Genomic DNA, 24,422 nt, shown 5'->3' with positions numbered 1-24,422 from the left:
GATGACCAAAGGAAATGTATTCCAGAATTCCAGGCTTGGAAGCCTAATGTTGTTTTCAGAGGAGTCAGAGCATAGAGAAACTGGAACTGTCAGTGAAAACTGTCACAGTCCCACTTACATTCCTTTCCAGAGAAAGAACACAGAGGAACAGAGCATAGCCGGCCGCGATGGTCTAGCGGTTCTAGGCGCTCAGTCCGGAACCGCGCGAGTGCTACGGTCGCAGGTTCGAATCCTGCCTCGGGCATGGATGTGTGTGATGTCCTTAGGTTAGTTAGGTTTAAGTAATTCTAAGTTCTAGGGGACTGATGACTACAGATGTTAAGTCGCATAGTGCTCAGAGCCATTTGAACAGAGCATAGAAAAATCATGGCGATGCTGTACCTCAAATAATTCCTCTGTAACCCTTTGTCACTCCAGCTTAACAGTTCTCCCGTAGCATAATGGTAGCTATTACTGCCTATAATGTATACTCACTATCGCTTTCTACAGGTCCATGTATTCCTATTAAGTGTTACACTTCGTAACACCTGTACATGTTAAGAAGTAGCACTATCTCTGAATTATAAACGTGCTCTTTATGATAAAACTGACAAGTTCTTCTCCAACAGGAACGTCAATTTTCGCTTGACGTGTTCTTTGTCGAGCTGCTGCAGAAACGACTGCAGGAAGAAGAAGAAATCCGTGCTGCTCCGGTGAGTGTAAATTAGATCTGTATATGGAGTGATAGCATTTAGTTTCAAAGCGTATTTTTCGTTTCCTGTTCACATCATCACTGGCGCACGAACGTGATACTAGTTAATGCTGCTTCCGGGTGTTTTGCCGAGTTGCTTGGATTTGTGAAAAATGTTTCGATGACCGTGCCTGGCGTGCAGCGAGTTTTACCATTATGTGCACTCGATCCCTGGACTCCATCTAGTCTGGGAATCTGAAGGACACGTCTCGATCGGTCGTTGAAATACTCTGCATACAACAGGAACAACAACTCGGCATAATTCCCAGAAGTACTTCAATAACCAATCGCGCAAGAAAAAAATATGTACATCATGGCACAATAGTATTTGTTTAGTATTACTAGTTGGTCAGTCGTAGACTGAGTAGTGATGTTACTTGTATATTAAAATCAATCACTGTATAAATATCATCAATAAGTGTAGCTAGCAAAATTATTGATAAATGTAGCACTTCGTAAAAAGCGTCCATGTTAGAATCTAGCACATGTTCTGTATTACTCTACATGTTCGCTATCAGAAAACTAATTACGTTCTTTTCCAACAGGAGCGTCAGTTTACGCTGGACGCATTTTTTGAGGAGCTGCTGCAGAGACGTCTGCAGTGAGAATTGGAAATCCACACTGCTAGGGTGAGTGAAACTTCAATCTGCAGATTTTAGTTTCTAAGTATATTTCTAGTTTCATGGCCACATCGTAGCTCCCTTCAGAACAGTAACCTGCGTTTCCTTATTTTTCCAACTCTACAATTGTACTTTTTTAATGTCACTGAAATGCTGTTAGCTTAGGCACATCGACAAGCCTAGAAAATGCAAAATTCTATGGTCGAACCGTAAATTTTATTGTACTGAGCTGTGGGTGGTTATTACGATGCTTGCAATACTTTTCTTCTACAACAGTTTTACATTGTGAGCCTATATGCAGTCTTTTTCCACAGTATATTCTTTCGCCCTAGTATTGCTAGGGTCTACTAAATTTTAAGAATCAACGGTGCAATACGATTGCCTATCCTTTCATAGAATGGCCAAAGTTTCATAAAACATTTTCTCCTCCCGTCCACGAAACAATAATCAAGTTTTCAGTACAGTTTCACCTTTAAGCATGGCACGCGGCTTTTACTTGGTCTTTTGGTTCCGTTATTTCGTGCTGCATCTATGTTTATTTTTCTGACATATAATTATACATGACGCCCTCCGAATTTCAATTCAACATTTGGAAACTTGTTTTACGATACACTACGATTATGACATAAGTGCATATACCAATAGTCTCAGTTGTCTCAGTTACTTTATGCATAGAACTTAGTTATGTATAATGGTCACTATAATGGTAGAAATATTCTGATACTTGTTACAACCATTTGCCATCATGATACAATGATTATCTAATCCATTTCATCAGAAGGAACCGCACTCAGGGAGCAGGATAGAGGCAAACAGCCATTGCTGGTAGTTCTCACATTTAAATTCTTATTTATGATACTTAGCATCATTGAGCTGATGAGTATGGGCGAGAGGAGCATCCCTCCGGTGAGCCAGTATCTAGGGTGCAGAACCATTTATAAAAATATTGTCATTACACTATTTTATTGGCCTATACCTATGAAGCGCCTTACACTTTTTCCAGTTGCTATAAACTAGTAACTGTGCTTCATGTCTACTTTGCAGTCTGAACAGTATCACTACAGAAATCGATCCTATATATGCTCCGTGTCATATGATAATTTATCTATTTTATATATATAGTATGTCATATCGACCCACCATAATGTGATCACATTACTAAATCTGAAATTTAAATTTGTCGACAGGTTACTCCAGTGGCCTCCCCGCCAACCACGGAGGCTCAACACTCCACACCATGCCGCTCTTCATTGCCACCAAACCGTATGCTGCCTGCTGGGGGCGCCGTCGTCAACTCGGCGCGTGGAGAAGACCGCCTTGCTGTTGAACTGTTCGGCCGCGATACCATGGCCAATACCACCTGAAACCACAGTTTGCCGATTCAATAAAACTTCGGCTTAATGGGATAACATGGTTTCGTTATTTATTTTAGTTCTAGTGATGTGCCATTATGGTAACACGCGGGCCTCGCATTTGGATTCACAGTGGATAATCCAGTAATTCATCCATCAATATCTAGGGTTTCGGCGGTTTCTCTAAGCCGATTAAGGTAACCGCAAGGCTGGTTCCTTCATAATAACTCTGGTACTATTTTCTCCACAATACGAGCTCCGTTTGTTATCATCTCTTCTTCAACGGACGTTAGGCCCGAATAATTTCTACATATTTTCTTAAAATGAGAAAGAAATTCATTTCAGCAAATTTTTTTTTAAGAAGCTGTTGTGATATTGGTGCACTAATACAAGCATGTTGAACCTACAGGATCTGCCTTTCAAAATTTGCGCCACATGTAATATAACCGTAAACTATGCAGAAACTATACCGTAATCAACATCTGACATCATCAGTATGCACTGTTACCGGCAGTCGGTTAATTTGTTTTCATTATTGTCCCCATTTACTCGCACCTGGAAAATTATATGAGTGTCAAATAGAAGGTACATTCAGACACTTAGAAACTGGTAATAACAATAGAATTTGCAACTAGGAAGCATAAGTTTAGTGTAATTTAACTTATGCTGCGTTTCATTGTACTCCATTGTGCGAACAACAGCTGGTTAGCGTAGTGATGCAACTACAAACCAGTAAATGAAGCAATTGTTCTTCGGACGTATAACTCTGCCGTAAGACCTATACACAATTCACAGAGCATGTATGACCATTATCGCTTATATTGCGGACGTCGCTTCTTATTACGTACCCTTTCCTCCTGTGTTTTCTAATACTTTACTTTCACTTTGAGCACTGTAGTAGTGTCAGAGAAGAAAATTCTGCAGCAGGTGACTCATTTTTATATATTTTTTACATTTCCCCATAAGTAATGAGTTGGTGCACGTCTCACGGAAAATTGCAGGTATCAAATGTGGTGGGGATATGAATATGCAATCGATCTGCGCAAGCTCAGTGAATAAGTGGATCAATGTCAATCACAAGGGAGTCGCACGTTCGATATATTAACACTGACCCAAATACCTTCTCCCGTATTTTAATTAAAAAAAACATTGATGAACCTATTTCACTCCATGATTCCAAAGAAATAAGGAAAGAATCACAAACATTGATCCACCCAGTTATTCCCATGACTTAATTAAAAAACACTGACCCACTTACTGAGTGTGCTCACACAGATAAAAAAAATAAAAAATGGTTCAAATGGCTCTGAGCACTATGGGACTTAACATCTATGGTCATCAGTCCCCTAGAACTTAGAACTACTTAAACCTAACTAACCTAAGGACATCACACAACACCCAGTCATCACGAGGCAGAGAAAATCCCTGACTCCGCCGGGAATCGATCCTGGGAACCGGGGCACGGGAAGCGAGAATCACACAGATCGATTGCATAGCAATAGGAAGCACAGAAATAATTCACTGCATTTTCTGATATATCATGGGTTGTGGCGCTTTCCTTGGTTTGCAGATACTAGCACAGTTCAAATACCTACGACTCAAACAAGGAACAACTACATCTATAATCCCCTTTTACGGCAATGTTTCGCCCTTTCTTCCGAAAGCACTACGTCGAAACACGTTGTCTGCCTGCTCCTTTCCCACTGGTTGCGTAACATGACCACACCTTCTTTTGCTCTCATCGTCCATCACGGCAAGCGCTGACATTACTGCATGAAACACGTAAGGCACTGGCAGTATTTTACACTTCTTCTGAAACATCACTCGACGTATATAAATCAACTGAAGAAATAGTCACCAAGACAACGAGCAGAAAGTGATACCAATACAGAAAGCAAAAAATGGATGCCAATACATACGGCCAAAAGTCGCCGAATTTATTATGACAACCAAGATGTAATAACAGCCCGCTGGCATACTTCAAGGTCACGACCACAAGATAGACCATTACGGCAGCAAACCACGGGAATTACGGAGTTCTGAGCAGGGGCAAACTAAAAATACTACAATATAACTAACATCGTTCCAAGAGAGTCACATAATCGTAAAATAACTCTCACGAATACCTCCAGAATAAACCCAACCAAAAAGTACAAGAAACGCACCACTAAAATAGAGAACAGATACCATCTTACTATATATAAAAAAGTGAGAACCAAATTTCAAAGGAATATCCTTTCTATGACCAAATTACAATCTCGCACTAAACAAAAAAGATCATAAAAATGTTCTCACCAATCATAGTTCAGTACTTCTCTGTATACACTTGGTATTACTATGTTTGCTTGTGAAAGTCCTGCGTCGTATTTTGACATTCCTGACACGTTCTACACATTATTTAAGTAATGACAAATGATACGTTGTGGCTTAAAGAATTTTTAACCTTTATCAGTTAAGATGGTCGATGACTGAAACCGGTTGATATTTGGGTTTAAAATAAAAACGGCTGATGGTCAAAGTTGCATTTTATACATTACTTAACGGCCGTTGATGATCACCTTCCACAAATGTTTAATCAATGCTGGCTCCAAAACACAGGCACGCACACACACACACACACACACACACACACACACACACACACCATACTGCAAAAAAGAAAATATTCAAACACAACTCCAACGCAAAACTCCACACAACTTTCACACTAGAAAACCAAACTGTAAACTAAAAGCAACAGTTCAAAAACCAAAAGCAATTAGATAACCAATAAAACTAAAGACTCGTTCTCATTCAACTGCACCTTTACTACAAACCGAATCACAGTCCTAAACGTCACCACAAAGACTCATCAGCTGCCTACAACATGTCTCCTACAAAAACAATCCATTTCGAATATGCTGCGTCTCTACGATACCACATTGGAAAAAAAAGTCTTTAAGAATCAAGATTATAAATACAATCACTACTTTCTGCGCCCGTAACAATACAAGCTGTGTTCCTAGTTTCTTACCTAACAACTCCGCAGACAAACGTGCGAAATTAAAAAAATAACCAAATATTTGTGGGAAGCAAGGCTAAACACATAATCACAAAACGTTTCTCTCGCAACATTTTTAGCTCTGTCCTTAGTTTCCTGCCTAACGTTACCCTCGGATATCGTGCCACATACGGAAAGAAACAGTCATACATTTCGTGATTAGCGAGTGGTCTGACTCCACCAGTCGGCTTTGATTCATGACTTCATCTTTTCAGTAAACAGCATATACAGTTTAGACCAGTCACTAAGGCCAGGCCACTCACATCCCCCGCATCGTAAACTCAAGAGTCACACAAAATGTCTAGTCAAAGCAATGGACAACACGTCGTATCGAAAAGACGGCTTCACCAATACAGAGCAAATTAAAACAGCAAAATCACTTAGAGGAGGGTTGTAAGCCCTAGCTGGATTGTAAATTTCTATATTCTATCGCTCTTTACCATCTTATCGGCTGTCTACCTCAGGTAAATCTGGTATACCCCTATAGATTACTTTCAGTTATTAATATCACATTTTTTACACTTACGTTACAGTCGGCAATTATCATTTAGAATTAAATTTCTGCAGACTTACGCATTTCGTAATCATCGAAGTATCACCTTTTCTTATTTAAGTGGTATTACGATTAATATTGATTAAATAAATTCAGAAAATAAATGCCGACAGGAAGATGCATTCACAAGTAATTCCTAGTACACATATGTTGTTAATCATTCTTTACTATCGCTACTAAGATAATAATAATAACATCAAAGATAATGTTTAAGCTCTCTCTGATGGGAAGTGCAAGCAGAGTCACAATCGAACATATACAGTCGCGGCAATCCGCCTCTTTTCTGTTGCCCACTGCGACTGCAGCGCGGCAAGCGGCCAGGATGTTATATGTAGAGTTCGCCGACACTTTGTGAAAGCGAAAGTGAAACTTAACTGTTTATACTGGTCTGTAGAATGGTTTTTACAAACTGGAGCGTCTGCAGCACAATAAATTGCAGCAACAAGAAGAAGAAAACACCATATATGCCCTTTTTTTTAGGTTTTTAACAAACCTAGCAGGTTTGGATCGCTATGTAACAGAACAGTTTATTTACGACTTTCTTGTAACCTACAGATATTTACTTGAGAATTTAGTGTTTTTGAAGAACAGAAAAAGTGCTTGTAAACACCAGCAGAGTTGACCTTTTGCAGGAAGGCGTCGTATATTTGCTGAAAAACATAAGTTTTCTTCGCTACACTTCCAGCCAAATCAGTGAATATGGAACAAGGGAAACCAGTATGGAATGCAATACCTACATGATTTAACGCAGCAGACAAGCTACTACAATCGTAGTTGGAGATAAAAACATACACAGATGTGATAATAAAATGAAAGGAAACAATAAAACGATTCCCCAACACAGAAGAAACCAATTCCACAATTGTTGCTGCATCTGAGCCACAAATGTCAAGAATCATCAACACATCCGCTTTTGAAACAAAAGTAACTACATTTACAAAATATTTATGTGTTAAAAAGTTGACGAAGTGTAAGAAACATTAGCCTCCGTGAAAAGAAGATAGGTGGCAAGGAAAGTCCCTGGCATAATACGACCATAGAAAAAAAATTCTTCTCACGCATGAAATGCGTGTTTGTATGGTTTTGTTTTCAGTGGCGTAAGCTACAACTGTACACATATTCGAAAGTATTTCCTTATAATTGTGTTGTAGCTTATGTCACTGAATCAAGGAGATTTGGTCGTTTTTATAAGTATCTCATGATCATTTATGTCTTATAATAATTTATTAATTATTTACCTTATTAACTAGAAAAATGATTAAAAACGAACCATGTTAGACTGAGGCAGAGTGAAGCGTAAGCTAATTATTTTCTGTTAACTAAACTTCTGGATTAATCACGTGCCCATACCATCGTAATTTGCAACGTTCTCTATGAACCCAATTCAAATTACAAGCATGGCATATGCTGATGCTACTACCACGCCTAAGTAAACCATCTCTCCGCTCACGTAAGTCATTCGCCACGCCAGTACATCACAGCTCAAACTCGACGGGCGATATCGAAGTCGCCAGCTGAGTCAATTACTATGCTGTCGTATTGCCTGCATCCTACTTTTCTACGGCAAATCATTGTATTAGTCAAGCTAAAGCGAAAATTCTGTAGCTCAGCAGCACAATGACTCTGATGACTGCTGCATGTCAATGGAAGGTTCTGTCCTGAAACAACCCCTATTCTTTGCAGCTCACGCACTTTTTCCTTTCAGACCGCTGTAGACAGATATCTCTCTTGCCTTTGAGTGTTTGAAGCCGTTCAGTTTTGCCATTTGCCTACTTATCGCTTCGGTCTACATGTTACCGAAAGGCTCTGTACGAATAATTTTTTGTCTGTATACAAAGTACAATACTTAACTGAATTTTTAAGCCTTTTCTGCATTATGTTGCTATTTCTCCAACCATTTCTAGTGTCACCAACTTGTTAAGAAGTAAATAATTCCAGAAGCAGTAAACCAAATCAACTTTTCTACTTTTATATAAACGCTCAGTTTCAGTGTAAGCTTCTCCATGTGAGAAATTTTTTACAATGGCACAGAGCGGTGAGACCCTACATATCGGAAGGAACAAAGAGATATCTTTACTGCATGCAAATTTTTAATACTTCTGGAACAGAAATCACACACGGGAACTCATTCAGTCGACAAAAACAAAGTTTGGACGGTAGGTCCTCTTCCAACAGCAGCTTGTCGCAGGTCGCTGGGGCAATGACAGGTGCTATTCAACTGTAAAAAGGGCAGGTGAATCTGGTTTCCAGAAAAACACATATAACTGTAGGCCTGAATAACTTATGTTATTTCGTTGTAGAATTGTGGGGCACGTTTCACGATCACGCTTTACGACCATCCTGGGGATGAGGAACCCCTTCTATATAAATTAATATGTATTCCGCATACAGACATTTAGCGGCATTCATCTCGCTATGAGTTTTTACACACTATGATATTGCTAGTTAATGTGATTGTTGTGAGTGGACACAAGGAAAATTGGCTGCTGTCCGCGAACAGCTGCATAGCTGCTTTGACTATCGTCGTCATGCTTCTGGCTAATGCTGAAAGTTGCGGCGAAGTCGGAGCTCTGGTGACGAGACCTATGAGACCTTTGGTGCCGTCCGAATCTCCTGTTGACCTGGGTGTCGCTGCATCTTCTGATGTGCAACGTCTGACCAGTCCGTCCTCATTCGAGGGCGGTTGGCAGACGGTGGTGGGTTAGCGTGTCACTTTAAGGAATGCGAAGGAGGCAGGTCGCGTGGGTGGCTCCCAACGCCTTAGCAATGGATACTAGGTGCTACCCAATGTTGATGTCAACTCTGGCCCATCACGGAATGCTTCTCATGTTGGGACAGCGACCAATTTCCGTGCCCAGTCCGGGCATGTGCAGCGGGTGGTTATGCTTGTGGTTGGAAGCTCCAATGTTAGGTGGATGATGGAGCCTCTTGGAAGTAGCAGGAAATGTGGGAAAGAATGTCAGTTGGAACGCGATGCTTTTGCCGGTGGGTCACAACCGTGATCTGGAGGAGGGCCTGCCAGCAGCTATCGAAAGCACTGGGTGCAACCGGTTGCATGTAGTGGCACATGGCGGCATGAATGACACCTGCCGCTTGGGTGCTGAGGACTTCTTCGGCTCGTTTCGTGGATGGCTGTTTTGGTGAAGGCGGCTAGCGTCGCACACAGGGTGCAGGCTATGCTGTCTATCTGTAGCGTTGTACCCAGGGATGTTCATGGTCCTCTGGTTTGGAGCAGAGGCTCAGACGTCTCTGCGACGGCATCGGATGAAAATTTCTCGACTACCGTTATAGGGTGCAGAATTGTGGGTTTCCCTTAGTACGTCAGGCGTGAACTACACGCAGGAAGGGGCTACTAGGGCAGCGGAGTACATACTGCCTGCACATGGAGCTTTTTAGTTTAGATGAACCCTCCCTTGGGATAAAAGACGATATGATTGATAAGTCAGACACAAACTTCCTCAGAGAATGTTAGTCATCTAGGATCAGAGATAGAAACGTTTAATATGGTTTTAATAAACTGCAATAGCATCTAAAGAAGGTTCCAGAATTAGTATCGTTTACTGAAGGTTATAGTGCACATACAGTATTTGGATCAGAAAGTTGGTTGAAACCGGACGTTAATGACAACAAAATCCGGAGTTCAGATTGGAATATTTATCGTAAGGATAGAGTAAGCGCGAATGGTGAAGGCGTATTTATTGCAATAAAGAATTCGATAAAATCTAGCGAGGTTATGACGGATTCCGATTGTGAATTAATGTGGGTGAAGTTAAGTACCAAAAATCGGTCAAAAATGGAAATGGGATCAGCAGCTCTAGTGGTAGAGTGCTTCAGACAGAACATGCAGAATATCGTTACAAATTTTCCTGATCGTACCGTGGGAAAAGGATGAGACTTCAAATTGCGTGGAATAGTTTGGGAGTGCCATACTGTCAAAATTGGTGCCAGAGTCAGGGATTCGTGTGACATTGTTCTGGACGTCTTGTCCGAACATTACTTTTTAGCAGATAGAGAACTAAGTCGTGAGGATAACGTCACAGTCCTCCTGGCAACAAACACACTTGTATTTTTCTAGTCAGTTAACGTCGATGTAGATATCAGCGATCATTAGGCTGTGGTAGCATCTATCACAACGGTCCTTGGGTTCTGAGGGCATCCTCTGCTCATTTCGGCGAATAGTAAGAAGATATTTTTGCTTAGCAAGATAAAATATTCGGTGATAAGGACGGAGAAGTGGAGATCAAATGGAAAAAATTGAAAGGCATCCTGCAATATGCCCTGTAGAAGTATGTTTCGGATGGGACGGAACCATCATGATTTAATAGGCATGTTAGAAAACTGCTACGCAAACAAAGAGAGATTCGTCACATATTCAAGGGCAGCAAATATCTAGCCGAAAAAAAATATCTGAACGAAGCAAAAATGAGCGTAAAGTGGGAAGCGTTCAATGACTTTAAAACTAAAACTTGGTCAAACCATCCGAACAAAAATCCTAAGAGGTTTTGGTCGTATGTGAAATCAGTGAGTGGTTCAGAATCTTCTATTCATTCACTCAGTGACCACACTAGTTCCGAAACGGAAGATAACAGACAAAAAGGAATTTGGTCTTTCTAAGTTGTTTCACCGCGGAAGTTCGTAAAACGATCCCTCCTTTCAATCGTTGTAGGAACTTTGAAATGGCAGATATTGAGGTAATCGATCGTGGGACAGAAAAACAACTACAATCGCTTAGTAGCGGAAAGGCGTCAGTGCCAGATGAGATACTTATATGAGTCTACAAAGATCGTGTGAAAGAAGTTTCTCCGCTTCCAGCAGTAAATTATCGTAGATCGCTTGAGCATCGAAAGGTACCTTGCGACTGGAAGAAAGTGCAGGTAATATCCATTTTTAAGAAGTGATTAGGACAGATACACACAATTATATAACTATATCGTTGACGTCAATATGATGTAAAATTACGGAACATGTTTCATTCTCAAGAATTATAACATTTTCGATGAGTGATGGTCTCTCCTGTAAAAACATTATTGATTCTGGAAACAGAAGTCCTGCGAAACTCAGCTCGCTTTGTTCCTCTATGAAATTCAAGGGCGGGCATTGGTAGCCGAGCGGTTCTAGGCGCTTCAGTCCGGAACCGCGCGACTGCTACGGTAGCAGGTTTGAATCCCGCCTCGGGCATGGATGTGTGTAATGTCCTTAGGTTGCGGAAGGGTTGCGCTTCTGTCACGTTTAACGATTCTCTTCAATCGTCGTCGGTCCCGTTCTTGCAGGGTCTTTTGACAGCCTCAGCGATGTCGGAGATTTGATGTTTTAACGGATTCCTCATATTCACGGTAATCTCGTTAAATGGTCGTACGGGAAAATCCACAGTTCATCGGTACCTTGGATATGCTGTCCCATTGCTCGTGCGCTGTCTATAACACGTTAAAACTTACTTAAATTTTGATAACCTGCTATTGAAGCAGCAATAACCCATCTACCAACTGCACCAGACACTTGTTTTCCGCCGGCCGGTGTGGCCGTGCGGTTCTAGGCGCTTCAGTCTGGAACCGCGCGACCGCTATGGCCGCAGGTTCGAATCCTGCCTCAGGCATGGATGTGTGTGATGTCCTTAGGTTAGTTAGGTTTAAGTAGTTCTAAGTTCTAGGGGAGTGATGACCTCCGAAGTTAAGTCCCATAGTGCTCAGAGCCATTTGAAATCCACAGTGCCATAGACAATAGCGCTCACGTTAATGCCGTGTTCCTTGACTTCAGGAAGGCATTTGAGACCGTCCTGCACCGCCATTTGGTGAAAAAATAAGAGTTTATCGAGTATCAGAGCAGATGTGCCACTGGATTCTAGAGTCCCATGCAGATAGAACTCAACATGTCACTTTTAACGGAACAAAATCGACAGATGTAAGGTAATCCCAGAAGGACCCAAAGGAAGGGTGATAGGACCGTTACTGTTTACAGTATACATAAATGATGTAATAGAAAACGTCGGATGCTCATTAAGGCTGTTAGCTGATGAAGCGATAGTATACAACCAAGTAGCAACGCCAGAAGATAGTAACGATAAGCAGATTAATCTCCAGAGAACTGATGGACAGAGAAATCTTAGGCAGTTAACACCAAACGTGAATAAATGTGACATAATGCAAAGGAAAACGTATTCCTATTGCGCGGCTACACTGGAAACAGTATCTACTTTAAAATACCTAGAAGTAACCATTCAGAGCGACGTCAAGTGGAATGACAACATAAAACAAATAATGGGAAAAGCAGATGCCGGGCTCAGATTCCTAGCAAGAATCTTAGAGAAATGTAACTTATCCAAGAAGGAAGTAACTTGTAAGCCGCTTGTTCGACCGATTCTTGAGTACTGATCATCTATCTGGAATCCCTAGCAAGTAGGACTGATAGAAGAGATAGAGAACATCCAACGAAGGGCGGTATGTTTCGTCACGGGATCGCTTAAGGGGCGCGAGAGCGCTACGCAGATGTTAAACGAACTCAATTGGCAGACGTTACAAGAGAGACGTTTTGAATCACGGACCGATATACTACTGAAATCTCGAGAGTGCCCTTTCCGTGAAGAGTCGGACAACATATTACTTCCTTCCACATGTCTCGCGTAATGACCACGGGGAGAAAATTCCAGAAACTAGCGCCAATACAGAGGCTTACCAACAATAATCCTTTCCACGCGGTAATCGCTAGTGAAACAGAGTTGGAGGAGTCAGTTAGTAGTACCAAAAAGTACCCTCCGTCATACACCGTTAGGTGACTTGCGGAGATGACGTAGATGTACGGGAGAGTCGACACGTATTTCACGAGCTTCCCTGTTCCGCTCATGGCGCTCTGTTACCACTAGCGTCACACGACACGGTGTGAGCACAGTGGCTCGTCTCAGCTTAGCAGAGACAGTTCAGATGAGAGTTCAACAGGCCCCTAGCAGGTCACAGTGAACAGTTCCAGTCTTAATCGCATGAAGTCCTTATATTACTATATGTTGAAAGTACCGGTCGCGAGCTAAATGGAACACACTGCGTAAAATTCCAGAAGTCTTGCTGGATAACAAGTTACAAGAAACCAACACTAAGATATCCAGATGTTCAAATCACTTCCTTTTACCCTTGGGAAAAAATATTATTCAGCTAACCTAAAGACAAGGATATACTCACTTTGTTTTCTTACGGTACTACTAGCACACCCCGGATTCTTTGAAAAATAGCAGTGCCATGTACAAAACAACATCGTTCGTCCTCTGTTAGAATATTGCTGGGCGGTGTGGGATCCTTACCAGGTGGGACTGACAGAGGACATTAAAAGGGCGCAATAAAGGGCGGCTCATTTTGTATTATCACGTAATAGGGGAGAGAGTGGCAGATATGATACGCGAGTTGGGATGGAAGTCATTAAAGCACAGACGTTTTTCGTCGCGCCGAGATCTATTTACGAAATTTCAGTCACCAACTTTCTCTTCCGAATGCGAAAATATTTTGTTGAGCCCAACCTACATAGGTAGGAATGATCATCAAAATAAAATAAGAGAAATCAGAGCTCGAACAGAAAGGTTTAGGTGTTCGTTTTTCCCGAGCGCTGTTCGGGAGTGGAATAGTAGGGAGATAGTATGATTGTGGTTCGATGAACCCTCTGCCAAGCACTTAAATGTCAACTGCAGAGTAATCATGTAGATGTAGATGTAGATGTATGATGACATTACTAATGAATTCAGGGGTTAAATATTTTAGTTCAAGAAAGTAAGTGAGAAAAAGTTTATGAAATGTTTGATATTACGCTTAAAATTTCTTGGAAGAAGCTATATGCTCTCATTATGAAACGCTGAATGAAAATAGCATGGGTAATTTGCTTTCCATTTTAAGCAAAATGCGTGTTATGCCCATAGTATCTCCCGAGCTACATGTATGATATAATTGTTCAGGTACATTCGGTGGTATATGTGGATACTGTCTCATAAATGTGTTGGTATCTGTAGTAAAGAAGTAAAAAATCAAAACGTCATAGTTGATGCTAATTTGTAAGGCCTAAATTCTTTTAAGTACACTGTAGTCCACACAGAGTGAGAAAAATTATTCATGATAAAGTTGTTGAGAGTTAGGCCCACATAAGTCACAAATCGAAAGGTCGACTAAACATTTCGCACCTCAATTCATTGAACGGCTGGCAACCACTTCCGTAATTCTGAGCTAGCGCAGAACGAAGAAGTAGGAGACGAATATTTGTGGACGACTTTTGGATGGTGTTTAAATAGTTGAATCAGTATTGGAAGATAATTGGATGAGACTTTGGACGAGTCTGACTTGTAAGGACGATTTGCGTGTTGTAGTTAATATTGGATGCCAGTAGTGCGATGCATTGAGTGATTATAACCGGTAGCTATGGAGTGTCAAGGTTGTTAGGTTTGGCAGGCGCGATGGAGCGCCGTGCCAATGAGGTTTGTTAGTGTGACATACTCATGTAGTATTAAGCAGGAAGAGGCTGTATAATAACATGCCACGTTAGGTATAGGTACATGAGATCAAGAAACCGACATTGCAGGACTTGCTTCACTATTTTGTATGTACTGTTCGAAGGTGATGCGATAGACACCCTCTGGAAGTCCACTTTTTTATGTTAAAAGAGTTATATAGCATTACGAATACCACTCGTGGATGCAACGATTTGGTGAGGAACAACTTAATGTAAAAAATGGAGGTAATATGAGCTCACATAAGCAGGTATGGTAACTACAATTTGCAATAGACGCTCACGTATCCTTGTGTACTTCAGAAAAGTGACACGAGAAGCAGATCAAAGAGAATATATCTGCTCAAGGGCAATAAAAAAACAACGCACCATAAAAGAGAGATAGAGAGAGACAGACAGAGAGGGGAGAGGGAGACGGAGAGAGAGAGAGAGAGACAGACAGACAGACAGAGAGGGGAGAGGGAGACGGAGAGAGAGAGAGAGAGAGAAGGAGGGAGAGAGAGAGAGAGCGATAGAGAGGGAGAGAGAGGAGGGTGGAAGGATAGACATGAGGTCACATATGGAGGTAAGGTAACTACAATACGTAAATATTTTGCAATTGTAATGAATATAATGATAAAGGCTTATACTTTGTTATAGTATGAACCTTATGCTCATGTAGCCTTGTGTGTTTCAGAAAAATGATACGAGACGCAGATCAAAGAGGATATTTTTGCTCAAGGACAATAAAAAAAAGAACGCATCCGAAAAGAGAGAGAGAGAGAGAGAGAGAGAGAGAGAGAGAGAGAGAGAGAGAGAGAGGATGGTGGGAGGGAGAGAGAGAGTCGAAGGCCCATCATGATAATGAGGAAGTATGCCAGTGCAGAGTACCGCTTCAATAGTTATCTGTAGGGCGCGCCAATAATTTACATATAGTGAATCCTGAAAATATGTGCACGAACTTCCGTTTAACATCCGACCATACCTCAGAAAAATAACTCGCAGCTGCTTGTGGTCTTTGTTAACTAGGCATCTGCTAACTGCTATTAACTCCTCCAGTTTGTCATCTTTCCTCCAGTGAACCTCATCAGTAAGAGTTATAATAGTTTAATTAATATAGAGCCAATATTATATTTGGCTCATTAAAAGTTTTCTTTCATTGTTTAAGAGGTCCAGAAGACTAAAGCTGGATGTTTCAATTTTAAAGGCCGTGGATTCCAGTCACGTTTGAAAAGTAATAATCGGTTTACTTTTATAATTTTTGAAGGCCTAAAATAAAAAAGTAACAAAAAATAAATGAAGAAATCATAAAGCTACGTCGCCAGAGTGCCGTATTTGGTAGTTGCATTAAACAAGATAATTATATGCAATGGTTCTACGTATATTTTATTTGTGATATATTTCCAAGTACTGATGATTCAGGGCTTTACAAGTAATCAGAGGCACCCGACCTGGGCGCAAAGATGAGAAGAATGTTCTGAACGGAAAAACACACGCTATATACACTGAAGAGCAAAATAGACTGGTACACCTGCCTAATATCGTATAGGGCCCCAACGAGCTCGCAGGAGTATCGAAACACGGCGTGGCATTGACTCGACTATTCTCTGAAGTAGTGCTGGAGGGAACCGACACCATGAATCCAGCAGGGCTGTCCATAAATCCGTAAGAGTACGAGTGGGTGGAGATCTCTTCTGAACAGCACGTTGCTATGCATTCCAGATGTGGCCAATAATGTTCATGTCAGGGGCGTTTGGTGCCCAGTGAAAGTTTTTAGACTCAGAAGAGTGTTACTGGAGCCACTGAGCAGCAATTATTAACGTATAGGTTGTTGCATTGTCCTGCTGGAATTGCCGAAGTGCGTCGGAATGCAAGTGATCAGACAGGATGCCTACATACGTGTCACCTGTCAGAGTCGTATCTAAACGTATCAGGGGTTCTATATCACTCCCACCTCACACGCCCCACACCGTTACAGAGTCCCCACCAGCTTGAACAGTCCCTGCTAACATGCAGGCGCTAATGAATTCATGAGGTTGTCTCCACATCCATACACGTCCATCTGCTCGATACTATTTGAAACGAGACTAGTCTGACTAGGCAACATGTCTCCAGTCATCAACAGTCCAATGTCGATGTTGACGGGTTCACGCGGAGCTTAAACCTCTGTCCCGTGCAGTCATCTTTGGTACACGAAAGGACTTTCGGCCCCGAAATCCCATATCGATAATGTTTCTTTGAATGGTTCGCACGCTGACACTTGTTGATGACCCAGCACTGAACTATGCAACAACTTTGCGAAAGTATTGCACTCCTGTAACACTGAACTATTCTCTTCAGTTGTCGTTGGTCCCGTTCTCGCAGCATCTTTCTCCAGCCACAGCGAGTCGGAGATTTGATGCTTTACTGGATTCTTGATATTCGCAGTACACTCGTGACGTGATCGTACGGGAAAATCACCACTTGATCGCTACCTTGGAGATGCTGTGTACCATCGCTCGTGCGGCGATGTAGCACCACTTTCATACTCGCTTAAATCTTGATAACCTGCCATTGTACAAGCAGTAACCGATCTAACAACTCTACCAGACACTAGTTGTCTTATTTAGGCCTTTACGACCGTAGCGCCGTATTCTTCCTGGTTACATATCTCTGCATTTGAATACGCATGCCTGTAGCAGTTCCTTTGGCGTGCGTGCCCCACCTCAACTTCCTGGAGAGAGCCACATATCTGTAGACCCGTGCCTGCTGCTCCCTGAGGTAGCAGGTGACTCCTGTGAGGCTGGTTCCTCGCCACGAGTAGCAACTCACTCCACTCGACTTGAGACCCCACCGCAATTGCTTATGGCATGCTCGAACAATTTACGACAGCCTCAAGCCAACCAACTGTCAGACAACGAGGTGAAGCTGCAGAGGACGTCCAACCCATGGCTGTGGTTATAACTGAGTTAATGGTTTGCTGTTGTAATATGATGAGTCTGAATGGAGTAATTAACTGTATATTGATTTGAGTATTTGTGGATCTTGACAAGAAGCCATCCACGTGTGTGAGGCCATCAAAGCATTTCCTTCATTCACGAGTATTGTAAGAACATTCAGAATGTGTAATATTGTATATCTGGCGTTTCTTATTATTATTATTATTATATGTTTCCAGAGATAAATTTACCGTTTCACCAGTCCAAGACAACGAATTTGAGGAGGCTTGTAAATAAATGTGTGTGTGTATTTTTTTTGTATTTACTGTGGAACCAGCTTTATCGTTTCCGTCGAAGGTATGATACTCATCAGATGATGAGCATGTGAAAAAAGCAAACATCATGTTCATCCCCTAGTTAAAATATCTTTCAAAACTTGGACTACAGGTGAATCTCAGCACAATTTCATCAGAATCACAAACAGTTACGAAATATTTTTTATAATGTCACATGAACATCCTCATGGTGTTTGTAAGAGACCCTTTAATGCTGCCTAATAGCTATTTATTTGTATTACCAGTGACTGCTGAGCTAATTTAACTCTTCCCGTTTAATTTTTTTTATTACACTGAAGGCCTGTCTTTTCTGCACGCAAGCGTAATATCAAACCATTCATAAACGTTTTCCCACTTACCTACTTGAAATAAAATATTTAATCAATGAATTCAATTGTAATCATGCATCTGACTTTGTTTCGTACATGGTTCTTCTATTTTTCAAAGAATCGCGGGTGTACTGAGGAGACGGAGTGAAAATATATTAAAGAGAACAATATCTTTGTCTTTAGGTTAGCTAAATAAGATATTATCCCAAAGGTAAAGGGAAATGATCTAAACATCTGAATATCTTAGTGATGGCTTGTTGTAACTTGTTGCCCAGCGACACTACTGGAATTTTACGCAGCGTAGTTCATTTAGCACACTACCAGTACTATGTAGACCCTACATATAGTGCTATCAGGATTTCACTCGATTAAGACTGGAACTGCTCACTGTGACCTGTTAGGGGCCTGTTGAACTATCAACTGAACTGTGTCTGTTAAGCTGAGAGGAGCCTCTGTGCTCAACCGAGTCACGTGCCGCTAGTGGGAACACAGCCTCATGAAGCGGAACAGGGAAGCTCGTGAAATACATGTCGACTCTCATGTACATCTACGTCATACTCTGCAAGTCACCTAATGGTGTATGGCAGAGGGTACTTTTTGAAATACTAACTGAGTACTCCAACCCTGTTCTATTAGCCATTACCTCGTGGAAAGAATTATATACGCCTCAGTATTGGCTCTAATATCTCGAATTATCTCTCCGAGGTAATTACGCGAGACGTATGTGGGGAGAAGTAATGTGTTGTCCGACTCTTTCCGAAAAGTGATCTCTCGAGATATCAATAGTATATCTCGCCGTGATGCAAAACGCCTCTCTTGTAATGTCTGCCAGCGAAAGGCAAAGGTCCCGAGTTCGAGTCTAGGTCCGGTACATAGTTTTAATTTGCCAGGAGTTTTCATATCAGCGCACACTCCACTGTAGAGTGAAAATCTCATTCTGGATCATTTCACTCTTTAAATTGCCTTTCTCATTTATCTATGTCGATTTACGAGATTTCAGTGTGTTGTCTTCACTCTGTCTGCCACTGGCCTTGCAAAGAGCATCGTGCCATTCTGGATTGCTGTCATTAATTACAGTTATATGCCTACAACCTGTATATCAGCGATGTTCGACGCTCAATAGTTTTGTAACTAACCGTTGCGACATAGGACAGAATTTATTGGAAGATTAAAGTGAGGTAAAAGTAATAAAAGGCATTTCTAATTCGTACGAGAGCGTGCTAAAAACAGTGCTTCCGGGTTTCTTAAGTGAGTACTCGTAAATATTTTTAAATAAAATGTTACTAATATATACACTCGTGATGAATACATTTCTCCCAAAGACAGATTAGTTTTTCCATACCGTCACAGTAGAATGTTTTGTTTGTTCACCGAGTCACATCACCTCTGCTTGCACCGCATCGTCAGTAAGAAAATGGGGATGTCGAAGGTTTTCTTTAAGGTATGGGAACAGATGAAAATCGGAGCCGTCAAGGGTGACCGAGTGGTTCTACGCGCTACAGTCTGGAACCGCGCGACCGCTACTGTCGTAGGTTCGAATCCTGCCTCGGGCATGGGTGTGTGTGATGTCCTTAGGTTAGTTAGGTTTAAGTAGTTCTAAGTTCTAGGGGACTGATGACCTCAGAAGTTAAGTCCCATAGTGCTCAGAGCCATTTGAACCATTTTTGAAAATCGGATGGGGCTAAATGGGGACTGTATGCGGGATGATCGGTGAAAGGGAACCCAAGGCGTCAAACTGTAGCAGAAGTCGCAGCGCTGGCGTATGGTGTGGCATCGCCACACTGAAGGAGTGGTTACTCAAGTTAGGACACCCTCTTGGAATTCAAAATTAGATTACAAAAGGCTGTTTCCCACGCACCGATGTAGTCCCGTTACACAGTGCCATTTAGCTCGCTACAATTCGGAGACCTCTAGTGGCAGATGGCTGCAAGTATGTACACATTAAGGATAAAGACGTAGAACGTTAATAACGTTTGTTTTATTTAAAAAGCTTTATGAGTTTTCACATTAGAGATTCGGAGGCACCGCGTCATCCTGTTTAGTAACTTGTACTTCATTTCATGTTAAATTGACGATTCACTTAATTTTTTCCATATTTTACACTAAAGGTGAAGTATGGAAGATAATTTTGGAGATCACCAGGTAACATACGTTAAACAAAACTACATGCCAGTGGCGTTCTGAGCCCACGTCATCTGACCAATTGTCTGCTATTTGTGAAACGCGGGAAATTCGAAGGAACTTGAAAGAAACATCTGACGCTGCATCTATGCTCTGTAAGCCACGTTATCGTTTGTGTCGGAGGGTACTTGTGGTATATCTATCACTTCTCTTTTTCTTTGTTCCATTCCCGAATAGAGCTTTGGAGTAACGCATTTCGGTAAACTTAATTTCTAAATCTTTTTCGTCCTTTCGTGACGCTTCAATCGGAAAATTATGGCGCACGGCTTTTCTCCGAATGTACGCTCTCAGAATTTCAACTGCAAAGCTCTCTGTGTCACACAACGACTCTTTTATAATGTCTTCCACTTCAGTGTGCTAAGTATTTCAGTTAAATAGCGCGCTTACCAACAAAACGGGTTGCTCTTCGCTGCATCTTCTTTCTCTTTTCTAGCTACTAGTAATGGTCGAATATTGATGAGCGATACACAGCAAATGATCATCATAATGTTTTGAAAGTCATTTCTCTCACAGATGAGTTAACGTTCTCTTCAGGTAGCTCCAATACATCTCAGCTTGTCATCTGCTGGCTATTCTCAAGTATTTTCCATTTATTCATGTAACCAGTGATTTATCGCCAGTGGTGCAATCTAAAAGTTATTGATATCTGGAACTATTCATTACATTTGTGTGTGATGAGAGTTAGTTACAGCAATCTGCAATCCTTTGCAGGTCTTCCTGCGTGTTGATAAAGTTTCCTGGTATTGCAGCTTTTCCATAGAAAACCAGCATCGTCCGCAAACAGCCTTGTAGAACTTTTCTTATTATCGACTACACCGTTTATATATAGGTTGTAACAAGTACAAGTCGTGATAATTTTATATGTGATATCTTGATATGTCCACCCATCAATGTGAGAGTTGTTTTTTCTTTGTATCACACAGTTCTTCCACAAACACGTAACAAACTTTACAACTTGATGTTTTCTGCTTCCAGTAACTACACCACCAAACGGAAATCACTGGTCATATAGATAAATTTTTTTGCGTCCATGCGGCTATACTTGAGCGCCTGATCTGCTGCCACAAAAATGCAAACGTAACTTCTCCGTAACCACGCAAGGACTCAAAAGGTGCGAGAACCCAATAGCAGTTGACAACACTTCATTGGACTGTTTCTTCTCATCAACCCTCATGCCCCGATCTCGTGCCTTCCAGTTTCCATCTGTTTGGAACGTTGAAGGAAGTCCTCTGGATGAAGCAATATGTGGTTGATGGGGAGTTATTGATGCAGGAAGACGTTGGTTGTGGTACCATGCGTGTATACAGGCCCTTCCAATGAGGTGGCGTGAGGCCACCATACTGAAAGAAATTATGTTGAACACTATGATTTTGTAGCCAATAGAGTGAAGAGTAATATTGTGTACTGGGATCCAGAATGTAAAACCTGTTTTAAGAAAGAAGGTATTGCATTACTTATTAAATGTCTCTCGTATAGTTATTATATAATTCGCACTTGTTTTGTGGGGCGATGTCATATTGTAATTTATAATATTGGAAGCTACAGGGTGTTTCAAAAATGACCGGTATATTTGAAACGGCAATAAAAACTAAACGAGCAGCGATAGAAATACACCGTTTGTTGCAATATGCTTGGGACAACAGTACATTTTCAGGCGGACAAACTTTTGAAATTACTGTAGTTACAATTTTCAACAACAGATGGCGCTGCAAGTGATGTGAAAGATATAGAAGACAACGCAGTCTGTGGGTGCGCCATTCTGTATGTCGTCTTTCTGCTGTAAACGTGCGCTGTTCACAACGTGCAAGTGTGCTGTGGACAACATGGTTTATTCCTTAGAACAGAGGATTTTTCTGGTGTTGGAATTCCACCGCCTAGAACACAGTGTTGTTGCAACAAGACGAAGTTTTCAACGCAGGTTTAATGTAACCAAAGGACCGAAAAGCGATACAATAAAGGATCTGTTTGAAAAAATTCAACGGACTGGGAACGTGACGGATGAACGTGCTGGAAAGGTAGGGCGACCGCGTACGGCAACCACAGAGGGCATCGCGCAGCTACTGCAGCAGGTGATCCAACAGCGGCCTTGGGTTCCGTTCGCCGTGTTGCAACTGCGGTCCAAATGACACCAACGTCCACGTATCGTCTCATGCGCCAGAGTTTACACCTCTATCCATACAAAATTCAAACGCGGCAACCCCTCAGCGCCGCTACCATTGCTGCACGAGAGACATTCGCTAACGGTATAGTGCACAGGATTGATGACAGCGATATGCATGTGGGCAGCATTTGGTTTACTGACGAAGCTTATTTTTACCTGGACGGCTTCGTCAATAAACAGAACTGGGGCATATGGGGAACCGAAAAGCCCCCTGTTGCAGTCCCATCGTCCCTGCATCCTCAAAAAGTACTGGTCTGGGCCGCCATTTCTTCCAAAGGAATCATTGGCCCATTTTTCAGATCCGAAACGATTACTGCATCACGCTATCCGGACATTCTTCGTGAATTTGTGGCGGTACAAACTGCCTTAGACGACACTGCGAACACCTCGCGGTTTATGCAAGATGGTGCCCGGCCACATCGCACGGCCGACGTCTTTAATTTCCTGAATGAATATTTCGATGATCGCGTGATTGCTTTGGGCTATCCTAAACATACAGGAGGCGGCGTGGATTGGCCTCCCTATTCGCCAGACATGAACCCCTGTGACTTCTTTCTGTGGGGACACTTGAAAGACCAGGTGTACCTCCAGAATCCAGAAACAATTGAACAGCTGAAGCAGTACATCTCATCTGCATGTGAAGCCATTCCGACAGAAACGTTGTCAAAAGTTTCTGGTAATTTTATTCAGAGACTACGCCATATTATTGCTACGCGTGGTGGATATGTGGAAAATATCGTACTATAGAGTTTCCCAGACAGCAGCGCCATCTGTTGTTGAAAATTGTAACTACTGTAATTTCGAAAGTTTGTCTGCCTGAAAATGTACTGTTGTCCCAAGCATACTGCAACAAACGGTGTATATCTATGGCTGCTTGTTTAGTTTGTATTGCCGTTTCAAATATACCGGTCATTTTTGAAACACCCTGTAAGATCGCTTCATTTGAAATAGTTTGTTTCAAGACAAGTTTCGATAGTACATATCCGTCATCCTCAGATTCTCGGATCTTCCAGAAACGTAATTACACATCATCTCCTCGACATACTGCGACCTTCCTCCAAATTATTAGTCTGTAAATGATGTATGTACTGATGTAACGCCTTTGAGCACACCATCCACAGTCACCAATATGGATACCTGGACTTACACCCGTTTCACCCTCTAAACTGTAAACAGTAACGGCCCTGTAGAGCTCCCTTGGACCTTAAGCTATACGTTTGGAGCTATATCTGCTAGTACCTGCCGCAAATAGCCTTATGGTCCGCTACTCGACAAGCTCTATTTTCTTCACTATACTACAGTGTTCGGCTGTACCGAGGTCAAGGAACACAGCGTTATTGGGCACCGTGTTCATTGGCGCTGTAGGTCTCACGGACTATCATAGCGAGATGAATGTCGCTTCATCTATGTTTCCGGAATCCATATTGATTTATATAGATGAGCTTCCTTATCCCCAAGATTTCCGTAAAGTGCGATCGTAAAACATGACCCACAATTCTACAACGAAGTAGCGTCATTGATATAGGCCTACAGTTATGTGTGTTTTCTTTGATACCAGAGGGATCTGCCGTTTTTTCAGTCGAATAGTACCTTTCACTGCTCCAGCGACCTGATATAAGCTGCTGTTAGAAGAGGACCAAATGGTTCAAATGGCTCTGAGCACTATGGGACTTAACATCTCAGGTCATCAGTCCCCTAGAACATAGAACTACTTAAACCTAACTAACCTAAGGGCATCACACACATCCATGG

At 41.8% G+C, this 24,422-nt stretch overlaps 1 long non-coding RNA gene across 1 annotated transcript in view; it reads left to right on the top strand.

Annotated features, from left to right (window-relative positions):
• Window positions 1–614: 614 nt before the first annotated feature.
• LOC126271972 (uncharacterized) overlaps window positions 615–24,422 on the top strand; it is a 187,543-nt gene continuing 163,735 nt past the window's right edge. Inside the window, exons 1-2 of the long non-coding RNA XR_007549161.1 lie at window positions 615–692; window positions 1,276–1,359. This is a non-coding gene — a long non-coding RNA (uncharacterized LOC126271972). The remainder of the gene's footprint in view (window positions 693–1,275; window positions 1,360–24,422) is intronic.

Source organism: Schistocerca gregaria, chromosome 5 (genome assembly GCF_023897955.1).
Source record: "Schistocerca gregaria isolate iqSchGreg1 chromosome 5, iqSchGreg1.2, whole genome shotgun sequence".
Classification (NCBI taxonomy): domain Eukaryota; kingdom Metazoa; phylum Arthropoda; class Insecta; order Orthoptera; family Acrididae; genus Schistocerca; species Schistocerca gregaria.
Note: the sequence above shows the minus strand (reverse complement) of the source record. Positions and strands in the feature narration are given on the sequence as shown.